Source organism: Cyprinus carpio, chromosome A9 (genome assembly GCF_018340385.1).
Source record: "Cyprinus carpio isolate SPL01 chromosome A9, ASM1834038v1, whole genome shotgun sequence".
Taxonomy (NCBI): Eukaryota; Metazoa; Chordata; class Actinopteri; order Cypriniformes; family Cyprinidae; genus Cyprinus; species Cyprinus carpio.
In genome coordinates this window covers 19,912,599-19,927,034 of record NC_056580.1, presented here as the reverse complement: position 1 = coordinate 19,927,034, position 14,436 = coordinate 19,912,599, and the positions used below count along the sequence as shown (strand labels likewise).

Genomic DNA, 14,436 nt, shown 5'->3' with positions numbered 1-14,436 from the left:
ACACACACACACACTGTAGAGATAAGCCATGCTGGACTAAAATGTTTTATTTATTGTAATGCTTTAGTGGGGGAAGACCCAGTTCATGCATTCATTATCATAAGGCCCCGAGACATTATGCACAAAAAGCAAGATGAGTTCTACAGCACGTGCCTTCTACAGCACCTAAAGAACGTGCAGGTGGAGGAACGACTAGCTGTGGCGACATGACACAAGATAACAATGTCAAAGAACCGCCATCTCTAGCACATAAACTGTCCCTGAAGCAGACACTTGAGGGAGATGTAAAACGCTACACATCTCTGCATTGTTTTCACTCTCATCAACTTGTTTTTAATATTCTACGATGAATGTGTCAGGGCCCCCAGGCAGTAAATGGTGGATGACAAATGTTACTGCAAGCAAACCCACTGGAGGCTGACCATATTGTACCTGTGCTAGGCTCCTTGATGCTCCTTTTTATCAAAAAGCTCAAAGCTGGGAGAAACGCCTCTTTTGTCACCTTCTGGGTTGTATGTGAAAGTGTGCTCGGTGGATGCACAGTAAAACAGATGTTGAAGATTCTTGCAAAAAAAAGACCATGGAGGCCCTCTTTTTTATTCAATTATTTAGAGTTGAAGAAAGAAGAAATAGTATCAACACGTTTCCTCTGAAGAACAAACGTTCTGGAGGAATTTTATATATATATATATATATACACATATATATATACAACCCGACATACATACATATATACATACATACATACACACACACACACATACATACATACATTTAGCCGGAAATGTAAACAAATACCTTTGCATGTATTCTGGATTCCTTCAAACTCAGTGTCATATTGCACAATTTTTTTTTTTTTTTATGCAGCCAAATATATATTTTTTCTTTCTAGCATTACTAGAGAACTAAGAAAAAAAACTCCATCCTGTTGCTATTTAATTATATTAAAGCTTAAAAAAGTGAAAACTTCCACACCTCCAACAAGCGTATTTTAACTCTTTGCACGTGTGCACTTGATAACATAAAAAGGTGGGGGTAATGCTTCTAATTATATTGAACTCAAATAAATAAATAATTTGCTTTTCACCGGGTGAGCATGACAGGTTTGCCAACAGCCTGACAAATGGAAGAATCGTTTGCAAATGCAATGCACATATATAACGTACAGCGGTGGAGAGCCTCAGACAGGACGAGAGCTTGTCAGACGTTTTTCCCCCTCCTGTGTTAACAGTCTCCGTGCTCTGCTCAAAATAAAGCTCTGTTTGAGAAGTATAAGGTCTGTGTTGCAGTAAGCCTGATTGTGCCAAGCCTGATCTGGTATTTATAAGTGCTTATTACTTGTGACCTCACCTGCAAGTCGAGCCTGTCATGGTTAAGCCTGTTTCTTTGGCACTTGCGAAGACTCTCCTCTGTGATTATGGAAGAAGACACCAGACAGACAAATTACACAAACCGAAGGTTTCAAAGTATGAAGCGAGATGTCATTGGGCTGGTGCATTGATTAAAGGGATACTCCACCCCAAAATGAAAATTCCCCCCGCCCCCATGTCGTTCCAAACCCATAAAAGCTTCATCATCTTCAAAACGAAGAAAACAAAAATAATGACTTAATTCAACAAACTGTGTCAAGGTCCAGAAATCCATCTGCCATCAGTGGTTCAACCGAAATGTTATGAAGCAACAAGAATACTTTTTGCACGTGAAGAAAACAAAAATAATGACTTAATTCAACAATTTGTCTCCTCTGTGTCTCTCCGCATCACTGTAGCAGCACACGGATGTGCTGTTTTCGTTCAAATCAAAGCATAAATACACATAGAAAACTTATCCTTGTATTGCAGCTGACACAGAAGAGCGTAAGCTGTTTGCGTTCAACGGATATTCTCCAAAATGGTGCTACGGTGATGCGGAGCGACACAGAGGAGACAAATTGTTGAATAAAGTCGTATTTTTGTTTTCTTTGTGTACAAAAAGTATTCTTGTCGCTTCACAATGTTACAGTTGAACGCTATGGTTAAGTCTACAGTACGAAAAACAGAGACAAAAAAAAGTAGTTTGGCAGGGGCTTTCCAAAAAAAACATTGTGTTTGTGGGAGGAAAGATTTGATTATTAGATTTTGCCACTAGCACAGATGAGAGGAGGAAGTCTCTGCGGAGAATAAGCAGGATGTGTGGTAGTGGGTGTGGAGCCAGTAGTGAGCTGATGTTGTATTCAGCGCTCTCCAAAGGTCAACCTAAAACTGTACTGTTGTTCCTTAAGGATGAATGGTGTACATTCATTATATAGGCGCTCTGTTTCAAAACCCAGCGAGCTTCCTACGTAGGCCATGTTGTAAGGTATCATAGGCCAGATCCCAACACTGAGGCTGTTTCAAAAGGTTGGCAGCATGATCATGCCGCTAATATACCTTCTTTTTGGTACCTTAAGCAAAGAAGGCAATCCCAGGATGCATTGTGAGCTATATGGGGGACAAAAAAAAATTAAAAATGGTGGACAAAGCAAGAGGAATTACAGATAATTTATTCAATGCCAAAAGTATTGAAAAAAAAACGTAACACCCAATATTTTGGGGTTTTATGCTCATTAGAGTATCATGTTGTTAGCTAAATAGCATGGTAATGGCAAACTCTATGGAATTAAATTAATTAATAAATTAGTATTATGCTGTTAGCTTAGCAACATGCTAACCAATGTTGTAGTACTCAAGACCAGACAAGGCTGGACTCAGACTCAAGTTCATCTAAAATCCAATTCCAAGGCCATATTTTCTGTGACTAGTCAAGACTACCTTTGCTACCATTGTGGAGCATTCCAAATCCATCACTTACAAGGTTGTGTTTTAGTCGGGAAGGCAGCTGCCTATAAAGGCAGTAGACAGCAAGACAGCTTGCTAGTTTTTTTAAGTTTATGTTAGCCAAATCCAGACCAAATGTAGACATGTTGTCTCAGCACTTCATTTAGGAATCTTCCAGAAATAGATTAATAAATAGGGTGCCAAAGTACAACAAGCTGACTAATTAGGTGCAACATGACTAACTGTATTTACACTAGTAATAAAATTCTTATCACTTCAGTAGGGGAGGCCATTTGTGCAAACTGATTTGCCAAAATCAAAAGCTGCCAGCGTCAACACATGTATGCTCACTATACATGCTAAGCCCCCCCACCCCATATCAAACACACACAAAGATATGGACACAGAAACATCCCCCCCCCACACACACACACACCAGCCTTCTACCGAGATTAGCGGTCTACTGCAGAAGTGTCATATTATGCCAGTACAGCAGCTGTCTGAGATGGTTTTTTTTTTTTCATTATTATTAAGTATTCACATTTACAAACTAGCCCTGTTCACAGATGAAGTCTTACCTTATAAATTATAGATGCTGAAACAATCTCTAAAACATGTTCATTAAAGACGCTTTCTTTTTACTTTTTTTTAAAGGGCACAGGCTCATAAATATTTCTTAAAAGCAAATTTCGTCACACGCATACACACACACACACAGAGCGAAAAGAAAAGTCTCCTTCCTCGACATCTCAAACATGTGATAGGCATCGCATCAGCCTTCACTCGCGAACACGCAGAGGACACAGACACCCTCACACGCGGGGAGACAGAAGTGCGACTGCGTCGTCTGTGGCGGTGATGTGATGCCTCTCTCTTGGAGAAGCTGAGCTCACGTACGCTTGCCTGCTCTGGAAGTGATGTTTGTGTGGATGACACGTATGATCCTTTAATCTCAGGCTCAGCTTGTTGAGCATCAAATTGAAATATCCTGAACAGATGTAAAAACACATGTGAGCCTCAACGCGCAAGCTGTGCCGAGCTTTGTTTCATCTGCTGATGATGGGAGCCTTAAGGAGATCTTTTTAAAATTTCATCACTATTCAAAAGGATAATTAATACGTACCCCCAGGCTTTGATTATGCTCTTCTTACTGTGTACGGCTGGTGTGGAGATAATGAGACACTCATCAGTCGCTGCCAGAGCTCCATAACAAACGCACACAGTTTGCATATGATACTTTGAGGTAGCGGCGAGAGGTTCACCCAGCCCGAAGCAAATTTTGATCGCGGTGAAACCGAAACGATCGGCCACTTGATACATGTGTTGCGGGTGTTGTGTTTACAAGAGTGCCTGTGTTGAACAGTGACACGCGTCATTCATGGGTCCTGCGTGGTTGAGCTGGGAGGCCAGGGATTTGAGAAATCTGGTCAGAGAAGAGTGACAGGCGTTTGGAGAGATTATAATGAGGGTTGTCGATTGGAATGCAGTTTGGTGCAATTACTTATAATTACTTAGCAGCTCTGTTCTCATTGCTGAGCCTGGACCCCTACATGAATGAAAGTGACAAACTAACTCTAAATTCAATTGTGTATTTCAGATGCCATCACATCCCACAACCGCATCATCTGTAGATAGAAACTGCCACGAAATTACACCGAAATACTGCACAACTTTAGGCATAGATGATTGAGATATTTCACCGGAACTTGGTCTTTTGCGTTTTACGTCTTTATGCATGCTCAACAATTTCATGTTAATAATAATAATAATAATAATAAAAAAAAAATAATAATTATATATATATATATATATATATATATATATATATATATATATATATATATATATATATATATATATATATTAAATGTAAAAGCCTTAATAGAAACTACAAGATATAATAAATCCAGGCAGATAGAAGGGTAAAAAAAAATATTAATAAAAAAATATACAAAGATAAAAATAATATTAATAATGCTAATATTAATAATATAAATATAAAAGTATTAATGAAAATAAACCATTATTTAAAAGGCTCTTTGAACACTAAGGTCCTATACAGCACTGGTTCTTTATGGAACATGAAAATGGTTCTATTTAGCACCTAAAAGGGTTCTGCTATTTTTGAAAGCCAAATAACGGTAATTTGATACCATTTAGAACCATTTTTATTTATAGGGTAGAAAACTGGGAAGATAATTATTGAGTTATTATAATAATAATTATAATAATTATTGATTAGATAGATGTATGTGATGTCACATGAAAATATCGGCAAGATAAAGTAGCAACAGATTTTTCCATCTATATTGTGACATACATCCAAATGAAGCAGATTATTTAAAAAGAAAAGAAAAAAATGCATCTGAATGTAAACTTACAGTTGATTTTCAGAAGGGGAGTTTAAGCAGACTAAATGATTGGAAAAGTCCAGCATCGAAGAGAAGTCTGTTGTTTCATTGTAAGGTTGAGTTATAAAAAAAAAAAAAAGAAAGAAAAGAAGTAGCAATGGATAAATCATTCACAAAAAGATGCATTTAGAAAATAGATAAGCTGAATTTCCATTTCATGTCAACTTTAACTTAAATGTCAAATGTAAGCAAATAAAAGACATCTTTGTTGATAACTACAAATGCCAGCACTGCAGTTTTGTCAGCTGTCTTACTGCTGATTCAGACAAGTGTAGAATGAGCATCAGCTGACCTGAGTTCAGTCAAGAACGCTATGCATTAATTTCTTGATATAAGACTTTTGACCTCATCAGCATGTATGAAGTCATTAGCCAGATCTGCATGATTATTATCATAAATTTCCAAGGCAAAATCTCAGCACGGCTACTCATGTAAAAAAAAAAAAAAAAAAGGAAAGAAAGAAAAAATACATAATGAATAAATAATAACAATAATAATAAAAAAATCACTCCTCTCAGCATGCTGTCCCAACATAGAATAGACACCTCTGTTCTGTAAAAGACAGGCTAATTAATTCCTGTGGGTTAAAAACACACACATACACATGATCGCCAATCAACATAGTCATTACAACAGATGCCTAGCACACACACACGTGCACAGATGCACAAGACGCAGGCAAACCCTGCTGTGAGCTCCATCTCCTGCTGCTGTACGAGGGCTGGCTGTGTGCTACGGTAGTCATGCAGCACTCATCCTCTCACAGGGAAGAGGCTGGCATAGACAAAGCCCTGCCTGTAGGTAAGCTTTACACCACATCAAGGAGCTCCAGAGGTTTCCCGCTGTGACAACTATTTTGGAGCAGAACACTGAGTCATTTGCAGGTCCACCTCTGGGCCTGACACAACACCAGTGACAGGGTGACAGTCAGTGCAGCATGTATGCGTGTACATGACTCTGGAAGGGATTTGGGGACACCTGCTGTAGCCCATAGTAAATAGCAAGGAGGTGGGTTCATTTTCATGCTTTAAAATTGACATGAAATGGTCTTTGCAACCCATTTTACCTTATAATCTGATGAAGAAAAAAGAATAAAATAATTATAATATATATATATATATATATATATATATATATATATTATATATATATATATATATATATATAGGCCAGGTCTTGATTTTATCCATAGGGAATTTAATGGATTGTGAAAAGTAGGCGATACTTACCAGAATGAATCCAGGTGGTTGGAGGGGATGATAAAGAAGGATGCATTTTTGATGTCAGCTAAAAAAGCAATTTATTACATTTAAGACAAAATATTTATTTCAAATAACATCGATGAATCATTCATAATAAAAAAACAGTAATGCATTTGTGGTTTATATAGAACACTACATTGACTAATTTAATTGATAAATGCAATCTAATTTATTAATTAATTTTTTTATTTCAATCACATCTAGATTTTCATTTGCAAACACAATAAAAAAAAATAAAGTATAAAAACATAATGAGTGCTGTAAGTCATTTATGATTCATTTACAATGAAACCAGTAAGTACTGAATTTGTGGGTCATATAAAAAAAATACATTTAATAATTTAATCTCATTTATTTTTTAATTTCTAATTTAATTTTTAATTTTCTATTATTTCCTATTTTTTAATTTCTTTTACATTTATATTTTCATTAATATATTTGCATAATCATAAATTATAATTGTGCACATATAATTTTTAAAGAATTAACATAGCATAGTAAGACTGAGAAAGTGAGTACTCTATGTCACTGATGAATCATTCACAGTGAAACCAGAAGGAACTGAATTTGTGGGTCATAATAACTATATTTACTAATTTAATTAACTTCATATTCATATTTTTATTTATATAACTAATTAATTAATCTTATTTATTAATTACATTTTTAATTTCTTCACATTTAGAGTTTCATTTGTATGTTTGCCTAATCAGAATGAGTACTTTATGTAGTTGCAAGATTACTTATTCATAAAATCCATGCACAAGTTGTCACAGGAAATGCTTTTGAGGTGCCTGTTCACTTTTTGATTGGATCAACAAAGACATTTCAATACCAGGTGTAAGCAGGGCCTTAGTGAATGGGGCGCAAGCAGCACATGCTACTAAACAATGCTATCGGGATGCTCATGATGATGCTAATGAAGGCAGCGACAGAAGAGCGCAAGAAGCATCCCACTGAGACTTACTTGTTAGTCTGTAATGATGCATACTCATTGACATATTTATGTCAGAAATAGATACATATATATGCACTAGATTCTGTCATATATTTAGAGCCAGTGGAGGTTGAATTAGTTTTAAAGTCTGTACTTGTGCATTAGTGTTGACGTTCAGAACAAATACAATAGATTTACTGACGTTCAAGCCCACATTGGTTAGGGGCCGTATGGTACCTCAATGCATTCTTTTGTAAATTTGTTGGGTTGAGCCAAAAGAAAACCGCAGCCTCATCTGCATGGCTGCTGGATTCTCCCAAGGTGCTCCTCTATTATGCCTTTTGCAAGAGGCATCTGCAGCTGCCACACAAGATGCTCTATTATGCCTCCTGTGAGAGGCATCTGCGGCAGTCACGTTTTGAAACTTCAAACGGCCTTTTACACAAAAAATAATTTGATCCAAGCCATCTGCCACTCTGTGATGGATACATGTGTAGAGACACGGGTTCCTGACAACACCGTGTCGTCTCTTCTCCAGACAGATAATAGCATGTCAGAGTCACTGGCCAAAGGGCCACATGTTAGCAGTCGGCTGAAGTGACATTTGAGATGGTCTTGAGACCCGTTGGCAGCAGCAGTCATCCAAGTGTCCTACAATTGAATTCGGTTCCTGACAGTGTAGGAAATTATCTGTAGACAGATGATAGATCGCTAGTGGACTGAACATTTCTTATGCATGACATTCAAGGACTTCTATATCACACAGTATCGAGGCACCTCTTTAAACAACGTGTCGAAATTATCCAAATTTTTGTAATTGCATGACTTAGAAATTGTGCACTTGACTGTGTGATAACAGCACCGTTACACTTTGCATGGACTGACAGTTCCAGTGCAGTCAGAGGCTTCTTCAGGGTCAGGAGTTTCTTATTCTTCTCCCCTCAACCTGAGTGACAAACAGTGCACTGTGCCTCCAAGTTGTGAGCTCGATCGGCCCTATAACCTGCTTGCGCCAGTCAATGAGTGTCAATCAGGCCTCGCCCTCCGCTCGCATTCACAACAAGTTCCATATCCTTAAAAAACAATTATGATTGGGCTGTTGTGAAAATTGATCCCCGGGTTGACGAGCTCCACGCACACATTCCTCTCTGGCTGGTGGGGTCCTGCCATGGGAAGCAATTACTGCTGGTTGCCAGCTGACAGCCTCATTCCAGAGTGAGTCAGGGCTGGCTTGATCCTCGGGCACTCTCTAGGCAAATTGTATCCTCGCACTCATCTCAAACCTCTTACCAACTGCTGGCTTCTATCAGGAAAATAGATTGTTCCCTTTGTTCCCACTGCATGTTGGGGAATGGGATGGACATGATGTTTCAACAGTAAGGAGCTGCTTTAATTTTAATGGGCTGCACTGTACGCCAGGGCGGAGGGGGGCCTGGTCTTACTACATGCTTCTGCCTGCAGACCTGGAGCAGGCCGGAGGATGGGACCTCCATCAACTTGACAGGTATCATATCACCCTTACAGTGAAGTGCAGAAACCATGCACGTCCCAAGTTTTCGTATTGTTTTAGAGTTGGATTGTTCGACTAGACCACTTTGTCAGTGATGGTTCGCTCAAGGTGATATTTGTCAATTACAAACTTTCCAAAACCAAAAATAAAGTTTTAGTCTGAAAAGAAAAACCAACACCATGCCTCACATGAATTTGTAAAGTCAATCAATTGTTAAATTTTATTTAGCAGTTTATAATGGTCAATATATGAGAAATAAAGTTCAATTTGGTGATGGTAAATAAATTTAAACCCAAGAAAGTGTGTATATTCTATTAATAAAATAGATATAACAGCTACAACAGTGGTCACTAAAAGTCAAAACTATTATTTCTAATAAATACTGATGTCTTCTTAAAGGATTTATAATACTCTGCAGACAATATTGAGTTATTTAATATTTAATAACTTGGGCTAACCATGAACTGGTCATCAGATTAAATCAACTCTCAGCAGATTTTTATATATACATTGGGGATAACAATCTCATATATTCCCAGGGATGAAATTCTTATGGAACCAATTATGTTTAATTTAATCCTTTAATGTAAGTCACAATAGTATGTTCAAGCTTCATTACTTTACAAAGGCTTTATGTTTCTTCCTCATTCAGTAATACTTACTTTCTCAAGGAATGAAAGAGGTTCTTCCTTTTGGAACTACTGCAGGTTTAAAATGCACCAGGACTCTATAAACAAGGGAAAATGTTTAAAGGGAACAAGGGAAAAATGTGTGTTTCAAAGTCTCATCTGTCAATTTACTTATTAATTTAATAAACACATCAAGAGACTGCACAGTGAACACTTTAATCATTGTAATTAATGCATGTAACTGCATTCCTCTTTCTGTGTGAATTAGCAAGCACTAGAGAATAAATAAATTAAAATACATACAGCCTTCAACTAATTATCATACAAATACAGCAGCAACAAAGCATAGAGGGGACGTTAATCTTTGGCAGCGCGTCGCTGCAATTCCCAGATGTGCTTAAAGCTGTCCGTAGCACAATTAGAGACGAAGTGAGATGGGAAGAGAGAGAGAGAGAGAGAGAGAAACGTCTGTCAACTTATTCATGTCAAATTAATTCAGTTTTTGCTCGCCCTGGTCTCAGCAAGCAATACAGCCAATGTCTTGCAGAGTTTAGCTCCAACCCTAATCAAACACACCTGTACAAACTAATTAAGGTCTTCAGAATTACGCACCCTGCGTCCATCCTAAATAGTAGGCTATGTGAGATTAGAATAAGTGTGTCCCAAACCATAGTATGTTGAAAAGAGTATGCTAAAAGTCCCCGGATGGTCTACTATTTCAGGTCGATTTTTGGAGTGTGGATCAGTGCACACTCTAATGGCTAAAATTGCCCACAATCCATTGCGCTTTGGGAAAGGATTCGGTCCAGAACTACAAACACGAATAAAACGCGTTAGAAAAACTACAAACGTGGCGGATGCGCGATCGAGAGGAATGGAACGCACAGGATTGTGGGATATCAAAGGCAGCGAAGGATACATCTATGCTGCCTTCAAAAATCTCAGGAGACTGGAACTGAAGCTAACATTGAATTCGGATGTGCCTTGATGCCTTCCTACCTTGGAATGCAGCATTTTTCAGTTTTAGGATGCAGATATGTCCCAAAGCTTGCCTACTCTTTTACAACACACTCAAAAGTGTGTACTTTTTCTTCACCAAAAGAGTACATACTTTAAGGGCGTAGTAAAGGTAGCACACTGAGATGCAGCATTGGGCTACAGGCAGGTCAAGTTATTATTTTTTTTTTTTCAAAGTTGAAACTAAACTCTACAGGACATCGGCACTCCAGAACCAACGTTGCATATCCCTGAACTAATTTAACAGAGAACCTATTTTAAAAAAATGTTCGATTCGTAATGTGCAGAGAACCGAGTGAACTTGATTTTTAAAGTAAACCGAAGATTTGACTGAAGGGTGAAAACTAACTTACTTGTAAATGCTAATTATATCTCGATTCTAATTGACTGTGTTTTTATGAGCTAACCCATGACTACAACAACTTGTAACGTTACTCAAGATCAGATGAAATTAAAAACTTTTTAAGTAAAATTATTCAAAATGTCCACATACTTATCGTAGTCTTTTCGAGCATGTGCGTCTGGATGTAATTATGACATTGATTTTGACGTTAAAGAATAATTGTTAAAGCGAACTATTCGAAAGAACCGATTAAGCCCGATTTCTTAGCAGCTCGAGCTCACAGCCATTCAATCACCTGACCTGTTGCGCAATGTCACGCGACCTCAGAGCGCGAGGTGCAGAGATACGTTTGCAGCTGAGAGGGGCACGCGCTGGCGGTATCAACATTACAGGATTTTAATTGACTTTTGCAGATGAGCTGGAGTGTACAAAAGAGCCACCATCAAGAGCTCATCAGCCCAGACGTTTAGTCCACGCGTGGTAAGAGTGAATAGGGCAGGGGCATGCCATTATGCCGCCTGTCAATCGAATTTGCTCTCCCATGTATAAAGATACTAGGCTTGTTCGAGTTTAGCCTGCCACCGCTTCCGGCAGTGACGCTCTCGCAGTGTTTGCATACTCTATCAAAGTGCAATATGAAAAATTTTCATGCGCAACAGAAACACTTTTTATATACTGCTTATTACAGCGCCATCTGTTCATGAATAAATGTCAACCTTAACATATACTATTTAAATACCAATAAAGTGAGAGTATTTTATCAGGGTTTTTTTTTTGTTTGTTTTTAAAACGTGGCTCAATATAACAGCGCGACTACACTAAAAAAGCTTTTACTGTTATAAAAACATGTCCCAATGTGCTTACTTATACTACGCCCCTAAAGTATGTACTCTTTTGGTGGAAGAAAAAGTAGGCTACGCACTTTTGAGACTTTTTTTTTTTTTTAATTTGAATAGCAAATAAACAAATGTACATACAAAATAGGCATTAACAAACAATATTAACAATTAACAATTCTCAGAGACAGACAGTTGCAATTACAATATGTAACAGTGAAGTTTTTACATTAAATGTACAATCATGAAGGGCAATAAAGAAATAAAAAAATAATAAGCATTTATAGAAAAGTAAGTTCTTACATGCGACCTGTCACTCTAAACTGGCCTGTCAATCATCTTGTCACAGTTAACATCCTCCACATTTAATTTCATTTAAATTCCTACCATATTGGAGAGAAAAGAAGTAGCACATTGATCTGCGAGCCACGGTTCTTCATGCAGAGAACTCTGCTCATATTTTCAGCATAATGATGCATTTAAAAGGTAATGAACAAATGGATGTTTATAAAAGTTCACATTGCTGTTACAGATGAAATATAACACAGATAACATTAAATAAATATTTTTTACCAGGTTAAATGTTGATTATTAATAACTCAAACCCCTTTATCCAAACTCTATACTTAACTGTTGGTTGTGCACATCCGCCATGTTTGCAGTTTTTTAATGCTTTTTATTCGTGTTTGTAGTTCTCAACCAAATCATTCATCAAAGCTCAATGGATTGTGGGTGATATTAGCCATTACAGTGTGCACGGATCCACACTTCAAAAATCGAACATCCGGGGACTGTCTTTTGGCATATTCTTTTCAACATACTATGCTTTGAGACACCCTTATTCTAATCACACATACTATTTAGGATGAAAACTATGAACATTAGGATGCAGGGACTGATTTGTGAGCATTATTGGAATTGAATTGTTAGAATAATCGTGCAACACGCGTCGTGCTTGTCATCCCAGAATCTAACCAATGAGAATAAAGTGTGTCATCATCAAGGCTTTTGCAGCCAATTTTGAGCAACTGCAGCGCCTGACAATTGCAGCTGCACTCGTTTTGCTCTCGCGGTACTTTGATGGCACATGTGATAGACTGTAAAAAAAGATGGACGACACATCTCCACTTCCTTCCCCTATAGAAAAGTGAAACCATAGCATCTCAGTTTGGCTGTTGCCATCTTGAGTAAATGATGTCATTTGGAGCCAGAGTCTGAGCAGTAGTGTCCTGAGGTGGAGTATCAAACTAAAATTGAGAAGATGGTGTCATTGGGAAGTCTTACTATCTCATATTTGGAGAGACCTGATTTTTTTAAAGGTGCGTTAGTTTTTTCTCTCCTTATTAAAACGTTTCACACATAAATATTTAAATAGTACGTTTGGGTTTTTTATTTATATAATTATGTCTCAAACTGAGACGTGAAAGTTTTTCCTGTTAAAAAAAAAAACCTAAACCTCACAACATCCCTTAAAACCTGTGTCTGTTCCATGTTCATCTTGGTTTTTGTTTCTGAAAAAGTGAATTGGCACTGTATTTTTTTATCGCTTGGATTTTAGGGTAGGCTTATATACTTAATGTAAGACTACACAATGTAACCCAAGTGATATTCAGAGATGGTACTGTAGTTTGAGAGACACTAATAATATTTAATGTTTATTTGAGTAACTGACAGCTTTTAATCAGAATGTAGTGAGTTGTTGGGAACCCGGGGCTGTCATGGGTAAACTGGAAAGTCTGGTCACCTCAATTTATTTTGTACCCCAAAGATGTTGCTAAAGCTACCATATGATGACTTGCCATGCTGTGGATTGTCTAGAGCAGACTATAGGCCTTGTAGTTACAAATATTTCTCTGTGCTAATATGTTAGGCATTCACTGTTATGCATACATTTAAGTTGCATGTAAGCAAGTTCAGATGAAAATAGTTCAGAATTAACTGATAATATCATATTAGAAACAATTTTGAGAAATGTTCCTGTTTTGGCACTTAACACAATTATAGGCTTTATTGCAGCATTGTACAATAAAATACAATAAGTCACCCGAACCTTTAACGCTCCGTGAATGCTTCCAAATCCATTGGTAACCCACTTAAGAGGAATCAAATTCTCTCAGGTAATTACAGCTACAGAGCACCATGCCCTTGTACGTAAACTTATACACTCCAATGAGGACTTTAGTCTGAATTTTTAATCACATTTTCCATTCATCCCTGATGAATTCAAAGTGTATGGCCCTGTTTTTCTGCTATGAAATCCAATTGGGCGAAAGATTACAATTTAATTGGCCTCCTTTTGTTCATCACAACAGTTACAGCCTGAGCAAAACAAATAAGCAATCTGCGACTTATTATCAGCACTCTTATTATCATAATGACCTTATTTGCCTAAATATGGTCCCTATTAGTCCAAGAGAAAGTATGGAGTCCAGTGCATAATGAACCGGCGGGGTCTTGTATCACACTAGGGATTTTGACATGCCTTTTATTACTTTTACACTAAACGGAGGAAATGATGTGGCTCTTGTTGGTGATTACTTAGTGTCTCCTTGATGTCAAAGTGAAAAGTGTATCCTCTTTTAATATTTGATTGTTTTTTTCTGACGCAATTTTATCCAATTCATCATTTTGTGTGCTAATTTACTGAGCTTGTGACACTTTCAGTGATCTGAGTTACTTCATAAGTGGACCTTCTA

At 37.5% G+C, this 14,436-nt stretch overlaps 2 long non-coding RNA genes across 2 annotated transcripts in view; one reads left to right on the top strand and one right to left on the bottom strand.

The window, feature by feature from the left end:
• Positions 1 to 3,216: 3,216 nt before the first annotated feature.
• On the bottom strand, positions 3,217 to 11,177 carry LOC122146147. Its single transcript, XR_006160848.1, has 6 exons — positions 11,055 to 11,177; positions 9,578 to 9,642; positions 6,436 to 6,493; positions 5,177 to 5,243; positions 3,919 to 4,218; positions 3,217 to 3,783 (listed from the first exon to the last, which is right to left on the bottom strand). It is a non-coding gene; the product is annotated as an uncharacterized LOC122146147 (long non-coding RNA).
• A 28-nt stretch (positions 11,178 to 11,205) lies between these two features.
• The window catches only part of LOC122146148, a 92,757-nt gene continuing 89,526 nt past the window's right edge, over positions 11,206 to 14,436 (top strand). Inside the window, exon 1 of the long non-coding RNA XR_006160849.1 lies at positions 11,206 to 11,384. This is a non-coding gene — a long non-coding RNA (uncharacterized LOC122146148). The remainder of the gene's footprint in view (positions 11,385 to 14,436) is intronic.